General features: G+C 48.4%; 1 long non-coding RNA gene across 1 annotated transcript; it reads left to right on the forward strand.

Moving 5' to 3' along the window:
• The first annotated feature begins 1,167 nt into the window (after positions 1 to 1,167).
• On the forward strand, positions 1,168 to 4,180 carry LOC146755364 (uncharacterized). The gene is made up of 4 exons (XR_014938153.1): positions 1,168 to 1,659; positions 2,805 to 2,963; positions 3,229 to 3,371; positions 3,854 to 4,180. It is a non-coding gene; the product is annotated as an uncharacterized LOC146755364 (long non-coding RNA).
• The last annotated feature ends 4,524 nt before the right edge of the window (positions 4,181 to 8,704 follow it).

Genomic DNA, 8,704 nt, shown 5'->3' on the forward strand with positions numbered 1-8,704 from the left:
TGTGGGGTTTATTTGGTCACAGCACATACAGCCACCAGCCTGTACATCTAACAGTGCACTGCAAGCAGTTTAACCATCTATCAGGGCACGGTACTCGTCTATTAATGATAGAAGTTCTCACAGTTTCACAAGGATCATGCCTTGAGATGCATTCAGATAATGAGACAAGTGCTGTGCTCCTAAATCTAGCGTGTGCTTCTACTTCCCATTGAGATCTAGTAGATAATTTCTTTAACATTCATGATGAGGGTTTTGTTTTTATTTTTTTCTGGTCTATTATTTTGAGTGAAAGAAAAGGGTATGCTTTTATTTAAGCGTGCTTTTGATTGCAACATGCTTCTATATTAAATGTAACCTACTGAATTCCTCATGATAGCATACCAGTACTTGTGTGTATCTGTTCTCCCTAACAGAGTAAGAAGAGACTCAGTGAACCTGGACAGTGTTACCCAGGGTTGTGAGAACAGCTAAATGATTGTTGAGAACTGGTCAACTCGTGAGCCTGAGACCTGGCATCCTCCATCCTAGGGTGGAACTTTACTGGAGCATGTGGATGCCACCAAAACAAAAGGACTGTGTACAATAGACTGAGAGTTTGCTGAGTTTCTTGGTTGACAGAAAGCACAACTAACTCAGCAGCAAGTGACATATTTGGGATAGGAGATGACAGCTGGACTTTGAACCTTAAGGACTGCCAAGAAAGAAGCCATCTGCTCAACCCCTGAGCTGCAAACTGCCAAGGAACTCCATACGTTGCCAGGAATGACAGGAGGGTGCCGACCATGGATACACAGCTACGGACTGATGGTAAACTTCAAACAGCTTGAAGTGAGTAAGGGATAGCCAGGGTGCACTGGTGCTCAATATTCAGGAAGCCTATAAATCTACAGTGGGCCAAAGAATACCAGTTTTAATATATCATGCAGTGTTTACTGTATTGGAGGCAAAAGGTGGACATTGGCTCTCACCCCAAAGATTCCCGAAATACCAGGCCATCCTGGTAGAGCAGGGTGATATAGAAATAATTGTAACTACTATTGCCAGCCCAGTATCTTTCCTTAGCGGAACTCCCCTGGTGGAGAACCAGGATGACATCACTGCTTTGAAAAAACTGAAGCTGCACATTGCAGCCGGTCGGTCGGAGCTGAAGGACGAACCCTTAGAAGATGCAGAAGACGCCTGATTTACCAGCAGCTGCAGTTTTGTGAGACAAGGAGGCTGTAAGGCAGGACATGCAGTAACTGCTACTGAGCAGGGAATGGAAGCACAACCATCAGCCGTGGGGACTTCACCTCAGAAGGCTGAAATAACTGCCTTGACGAGAGCCTTAATGATATGGATGGATGCTAACTATGTGTTTGGGATGCCACATGCTCATAGTACCGTCTGAAAAGAGCAAGTATTGCTCACACACAAGGAAAAGAGCGTGATGTAAATCTACCAAGGGTAGAGTTTGATTTTGAGTTGGATTTTCTGGGCTTTGAGACACGTCTTCCAGATGCACACTGTGTTATTTCTGATGTGTTGACTTGTTGAGGTCCAGCCTTAAATGAGGATTCAAGTAATACCATAGCAGGAATGGTTTAGATTGGAATTGGAATGCAGAAGGTTGGAGCCCGCAGGAGCAGGGAATCAATCATCTCCCTATGCTTGGCACTGGTGAGTCCTCACCTTGAGTTTTGTGTTCAGTTCTTGGCCCCTCACTGCAAGAAGGACACTGAAATCCTGAGATGTGTCCAAAGAAGAACACTGAAGGTATGAGGTATCTAGAGCACAAGTCTCTTTGCAAGCACTATCTTAGAGGCAGCCTTGATTTCTCCTGCCCCAAGCTTTGTGCCACAAGAGCTCTCCTGCTTCTCGCTGTGATGTGAGACCATATGGAAGGCTCTGCAGAGGTCCTTCCTTTTCTTGACTGTATTTTGTGTGGCTTTGGACTTGCTTTCGTCTTTCCCAAAGCCCTCTGCCCAATTCTGTGTCCTGCTCTGCAGCCTTGAATTCGATTCAGAGCAGGTTCCCGAGCTCAGTGTCTGAGACATTCACAGCGTGAGCTCCCTGTGCAAGATGTATTTCAGGGAGCTCCCGAGCCCTCTGCTGACTAAGCATCTCTATGCCAAATTCTCGGTAAGCTCAGGGCAGTGTCTTGGAAATGACACGTACCTGTTCCCTGGGCGTCCTGGCTAGTGGTTGCAGCATTGCCCCAGCTCTGAGGTCTTCTTTCTGTTAGCCCCATGAGGCATGTCTTTGCCACATCCTGCCTCTCACTTGATGGCACTTGTGGTGGTGCCAGGAGGTGCTTATTTAAGCTATTCACAATGGTTGTGAGAATTCCCTTTCCTTTGCTGTTCCCCTGCTATTGATAGTATGGGGTTAATAGCAAAGGGGACTTGGAGTCAAATGCCTGCTGCGAGGAGCTGCACTGCGCAATCAGGCTGTAAAGCCCCCCAGAGCTTGCACTGCTTGGCCTTGATGGCACAGGCTGTGTGTATAATCAGGAGGGGTGTTAACTCTTTGAAAGGGCTGATAATAGCAAGACAAGGGGAAATGGTTTTAATTTGAAAGACGGAAGATTTACGTTGGGTGGTAGGGGGAGATTCTTTACTAGGAGAGTGCTGAGGTCCTGGAACAGGCTGCCCAGGTACGTTGTGGATCCCCCATCTGTAGAGGTGTTCAAGGCCAGGTTAGATGTGGCCCTGGGCAGCCTAGTAAATGTGGAAGATAGGTGGCCCTGCCAGGCAGGGAGTGGAGCTTCATGATCCTTGAGGTCCCTTCCAACCCGGGTCATTCTGTGATTCTGTGTTCCCCAGATGCCTCTTGGAAGTCATCAAGTCTGCCTCAGTGCTGACCACCAGTGCACTGTCCCCATGGGACTTAATAAGACACTTGGTGTCTCTGGCTGGGATCTGCTCGGTGATAAACATGCACGTGAAGAACTTAGCGATAGAGTGGGCTCCAAACCTCTTAAGGTAAACTTCTTTTTCCATTTCAACACGATGCTTAGTTCTGCTCTCCCCCAACCCCAGGGGCACAATTTCTAGATGACAGTTTCTACTCACTTGTTTAGCTGGGACAGCTGTGTCCCTGATGATCCAGGATAACTTCGTCAGTGGCATCGCTGTTTGCCCACTGCGGAAGTCTCCAGAGCCCAACCTGACAGTTTTTGGCTACAGAAATTCAGACTTGGGGAAATGACCTTGGGGAAATGACTTGTAAGATCTGCCTTTTCTTCAGATCCCAGCAGAGCCAATCTTCCTGCGCCATTGAAGCTGCCTGCATGGAGCTGCAGACTCAGTCAGCTGTGGTGGAATTCCTCATCAGCCACACAGATGTCATCTTCTGCTCCGAATCCACACCAGTCGTGGGAGAGTGAGCAGGTGAGTGTCTTCCTCCATTAGCTTGATCTTGATCTGGCACCTTGATCCAATCCAGGTCTTCTCCAAGACCTTTGAAAATTCTACTACTGTCGAGGAGACAGCAGGCTTCTGGGCTTAGGTTAGAATATGGTGCCCCATTCCTGGATCCTTAGTGTGTCCAAACACAAGCCTTACTTGGAGAAAACCATCACTGCTGTTAAGATTTTTTGCCAGCAGGTGAAGCTTGATTGAAATGTGGCAGCAAAGCTTTCTGGAATCCCAGCCCCCTAGTTTTTCTAGGATTTTTGTTTGCCTGTTTTTGATACAGTGAGCTGCTCTTAATTGTGGCTGTGTCCTTTGCCACGAGCATACCACTGAGCACACGGTTATTTTGAGCTCCTCTTCTTCCAGTGGCTTGGATGAGCAATTCTGAGAGATATGCAGAACTGGGATGGCTGTGCTGTTGCTTCCTCCGCCGTCTCACCTGTGTTTTTCCCTTGCAGGGCACAGTTCTCTGCCTGGGCCCAAGTCTGTGTGGGTCTCTCCATCCACAAAGCTGCTCACCGTGCAGGAGGCACAGGCTGAGAGGAGAGGCCAGAGCAGCTCTCCTGTTGCAACACGGAGCAGCAAGATACAAGTGGAGGAAGGGCCTGCAGCTGTACTGAGGAACTTCAATGCAATCATTGATTTTCCATCTGAAAGATAAAGAAAGAGGAATTCCCTTTCCAGCCCCTACCATCATTGTTCGGATGATTTTTATTGGTTTATTTTTTGTCCATTATATCTTTGAGGATTCAACTAACACACAGTTGCCCTATGGCCTCAGTGGAGCCACACAAGGTGCCTTTCCTTCCTGGTTGGGCAGGCAGTCACAAGATGCAGAAAGCCATGCTGGCGTCTATCCTGTTCTGTGCTGGCTGTACATGGAAATCTTGGGGTTTTCCAGATTTCAGGGCCATGTGCCTGAAACCAATTGTGCTTCTCCTGTAAGCAGAGCTGTTGGTCAGACTTGCTGGCACTAGAAATTAAAGGTGGCAGTGAGCTGAGGCCGAGGAGGTGTTAACGTAAGAGTCAGGGATGCTTTTGAGCTTCCCTTATAACTGTACGGTTCCTCAGAAAGCAGTTACGCCTGCCAGCTCGTTTCCTGTCCGGCTGTGGAGCCTTTGCTCACATGCTCCGAATCTTGCTTGAAATCATTGAGAGGAATGTAGCCAGCAGGACTTGAGGGCTGAGCTGTAGGAATGGAAGCATCCTCTGCTGTTTGAAACAGAGGGTGTTTCTAGGCTGTGTTTCAGCAGAAAGCAGGCAGTGGCGGGAACAGGCAACTATTGGCAAGGGCTCGGTGCAGCTCTTCCCTCACCCTGCACCACGACTGACAGCATGCTCTGTTTTCTCTCCAGACTGAGTTCTCCCAGTAAGAGGGCAGAGTCACCAGCTGGCAGTTGGCGTTCCTGCTTCTGCCTGGGCAAACCATCCCCTGTGGCCAAACACCAACTGCAGAGCAGTGCCAGGGAGCCCTCTGAAGTAGAAGTCTTGGTCCTGGCAGGTAAGGGTGCAAATCCAGCTTTCAAAACACTGCTTGTCAGCAACACAGGTAGAATTCATGCTTTCAGTGGGCTTGTACCTCCTTCTGGCATTCAAGCCTGTGCCTGACATCTTTGGTTGACTCCTGTCTTTCCCAGATGAGGCTCACAAGCTGCTTGAAACCTGCTTGACAGGCAGCACCAAGCCTTTGCCTCCTTGGACAGTGAAAGTTTACACTAACTGCTGTGTATCTACTCTTTCCAGGTGAATCGATCCCTTGCCAATACAGGAACCCACCAGCAAGTTGCAATGATGCACGTTGTGCTTCCATCAATGGAGTGCAGTTAGGATGCATGAGTCACTGCAGTTCCAAGGACAGCCTTCCACGTGACAGCAATGATGGAGAGAAGGATGTTTGACCTATTCAGTTTTGGGCCCCTCCCTGCAAGAAAACCTTGCGGTTCTGGAACATCTTCAGCTGCGAAGGTAGTGAGGGGTCTGGAGCACAAACCTTACGAGGAGAAGCTGAGGGAACTAGGATTGTTCAGCTTGGAAAAGAGCAGGCTCAGGGGAGACCTTATAACTCTCTATAACGTCCTGAAGGGAGGTTGTAGTGAGCTGGGGTTTGGCCTCTTCTCTCGTGTGATCAGTTATAGATCTAGAGGGAATGGTTTTAAGCTGTGCCAGGAAAGATTCAGGCTGGACATTAGGAAATATTACTTCCCCTAAAGGGTATTCAGGCATTGGATAGCACTGCCCAGGGAGGTGGTGGAGTCACCGACCATGGGAGTGCTCAAGAAACATTTGGATGTTGTGTTGAGAGGTATGATTTATCCGGGAAGTATTGGTAATGGTTGGACCAGATGATTTTGTAGGTCTTCTCCAACCTTGATAATTCTGTGATTCTGAGCTGAGAAACTTTTCTTGCTCAAGTCCAGCTTCCAAGCTTAACCACCTACAATGAAGTTGATGTCGTTTTTCTGGTAGCCCTCAAGACAGTGTCCGCATTTACCCAAAATCAGGAGGTAACCAGCTGCAGTGAAGTGAGCAATTTCAGTGCCTATTTCTGATGGTGGCAATGAGTTCAGAGGTCACACTTAATTGACGGTGCCTGTTTCCATTCTGACAAAGGATGTAGTTGCAGCTGACTTCCCGAGGCTGCCATACGTGGTGGTGATGCAGCCTTGGGCTTCTGCGTTTGCATGACTCCCACCTTTCCTTTCTGTGTCTTGCAGGTCAGCTGGTGCTGGAAGCGGCCGGTATCTGAGTAGGAATGAAGGTGAGTGCAGGAGCAGCTGCTGAGGGGAGGAAGGAAGTCCATGCTAATGAGCTCTGAAGCATCTGCAGGTCCAGTACGAAAGGAGGCAGCAGTGATGCAGGGGGCTCCCCAGCAGGAAGCTGTCTGATCCAAATGCTTGCTGAGAGTTTGGAAGCCCAAGCCCTTATGGTCTCTGTAAGGGTGGCTAGTAAAAAGATGTTAACCAAGATGGTGGTAAATAGTCAAAGATTATTAGCAAAGGAAAACTGACCAATGTTGATGCCTTGACCAGAAAGCTGAGGCAGTCTCAACTGGGGAGCAGTCTCCAAGAGATTCTGCCTTAGTGGTGGTCAGCCTTTAAATGAGGTGAGGTCTCAGAAGAGGTGCAGTCGAGGTCCACCCCTTCTGGGAGCACAGCTAGATTACTCTCACCTGTGCTCCCGCAGCTGGCCCAACACTTGCCTCAGCTGATTAATCAGAGGTTCAAGCTGTGATTTCCCATACAGTCTCTAAGCTGAAGGCAGCATCTCCTTGATCTGATGGTGGTGTGCCTGAGTGAGGGAGTGATCCAAGCTGGATGCAAAAGAGTCATCTTAATTTCTCTGCTATTTTACTTCAGATGACACCTATTGGGTGTTGGTTTCTTAAAATTTGGATCTAGGAGGTGGCCTCTCCCTTTGCTTCTGGTGAAAGCACAGTAGTGCAGCAGGAGTAGAAGACAAAGAGGTTTTCTTGGTGACAGCAACACCAATTATTTGATTCAAATGTAGAACTGTGATGAAGATGGTGAAGAACAGATCCGCCTCAAAGACATGCTTGATCACATAAGGAATGAGCATGTGATCCAAGACAGTCAGCGTGGCTTTAGCAGGGGAAGGCCATGCCTAACCAATCTGGTGGTCTTCTATGATGGAGTGACGGCATTTGTGGACAAAAGGAAGGAAACTGATGTCATTGACCTGGACTTGAGCAAGATCTTTTACATGGCCCTCCACCACATCCTTATCTCTAAACTGGAGGGATGTGGATTTGACAGGTGGACCACCTGGTGGATAAGGGATTGGTTGAAAGGCCACAGACAGAGGGTGGTGATTCATGGTTCTGTGTCCAGGTGGAGGCCAATAACAAGTGGTGTCATCCAGGAGTCTGTCTTGGGACCAGTGCTTTTTTACATGGTTATCAGTGACACCAATGATGCAATGGAGTGCACCCTCTGCTGTTTGCTGAGTGGTGGGGCTGATGCAGTGGAAGGAAGGGATGCCATTCAGAGGGAGCTCAACCGAGAGGTTGGCCTAGGTGAATCTAATGAGGTTGAACACAGCAAAGTGCAAGGTTTTGCACTTGGGCTGGAGGAATCCCAGGCATCTGTACAGCCTGGGAGGAGCAGTCCTTAAGAGAAGCCCCGCAGAGAAGGACCTGGGGGTCCTGGTGGATGAAAAACAGAACGTGAGCCATCAGCGTGCTCTTGCAGCTCAGAGAGCAAATGGTCCCCTGGGCTCCATCAGAAGAGGGGATGGCCAGCAGAGACAGGGAGGCGATTGATCTTCATGATCCTTGAGGTCCCTTCCAGCCCGGGCCATTCTATGATTCTGTGATTACACTCGCTGTCAGAAATAACGGCAGCTGTACAGAAGCTTGTTTTTTCTTTCTTTTTCTGGCTTTGAAGGAGAAGGGGTGGAGCAAGGGGAGACCCACTGGTCATTTGTCACCTCATGAACAGGATGGATTCTGCATTGACTGTGAAAAACCTGGGCTAGTAGCATGGGCATGTTTCAGGCTGGACTCTTCTTTTGCTGCTTGGTTTCCTTTTGGCTACAGGGAGACAGCTGTCTAAAGGTGTGTTTTCAAACCCACTCTCCAAAACCGTGTTTCATTGTTGCAGGTGGTTCAGTGAGCTCTTGCAGTGCAGATGCTGTAGTTTGCTGTAGAATCTGAATGGTTTCTGTTCCTAGGGGAGGACTGGGAGGAGGTAGTGAGAAGAGAATTCAATGCCTAAGGGGAGGGGAGATCGGGGATTGGTGGGAGAGGGAGCCAATAGGAGGGAGAGAGGAGTTGGGCGCAGGGTGATGGTAACACCCCTTTGTGATGTCATAATGCCCCTTTGTGACGTCATAATGCTTCTTTGTGATGTCATAATGCCCTTTGTGATGTCATAATGCTCCTTTCTGACATCACGATGCCCCTTTCTGACGTCACGATGCCCCTTTGTGATGTCATAATGCCCTTTGTGACGTCATAATGCTTATTTGTGATGTCATAATGCCCCTTTTTGACATTATAGTGCCCCTTTGTGACATCATAATGCTTATTTGTGACGTCATAATGCCCATTTGTGACATCGTATCACCCCTTTGTGATGTCATACTGCCCCATATGAAGTCCAGGCAGAGTCAAAACTTATGGACCTGCACGAGGATCACTTTCAAGACAGTGGCTCTGTTGCTTCAAGCTTATTTGCTTCGTCCTGCCGCCACTCTATTACCAAGTATCAACAACCTCTTGCATGATTCAACTTGCAAACGTTTGACACTAACCCTTGTGTTTCTGTGCCTTCCTAGATAATTCAAGCCTT

The sequence above is a fragment of the Coturnix japonica genome, chromosome 33, assembly GCF_054131305.1.
Source record: "Coturnix japonica strain WE chromosome 33, WE-NBRP24, whole genome shotgun sequence".
NCBI lineage: Eukaryota > Metazoa > Chordata > Aves > Galliformes > Phasianidae > Coturnix > Coturnix japonica.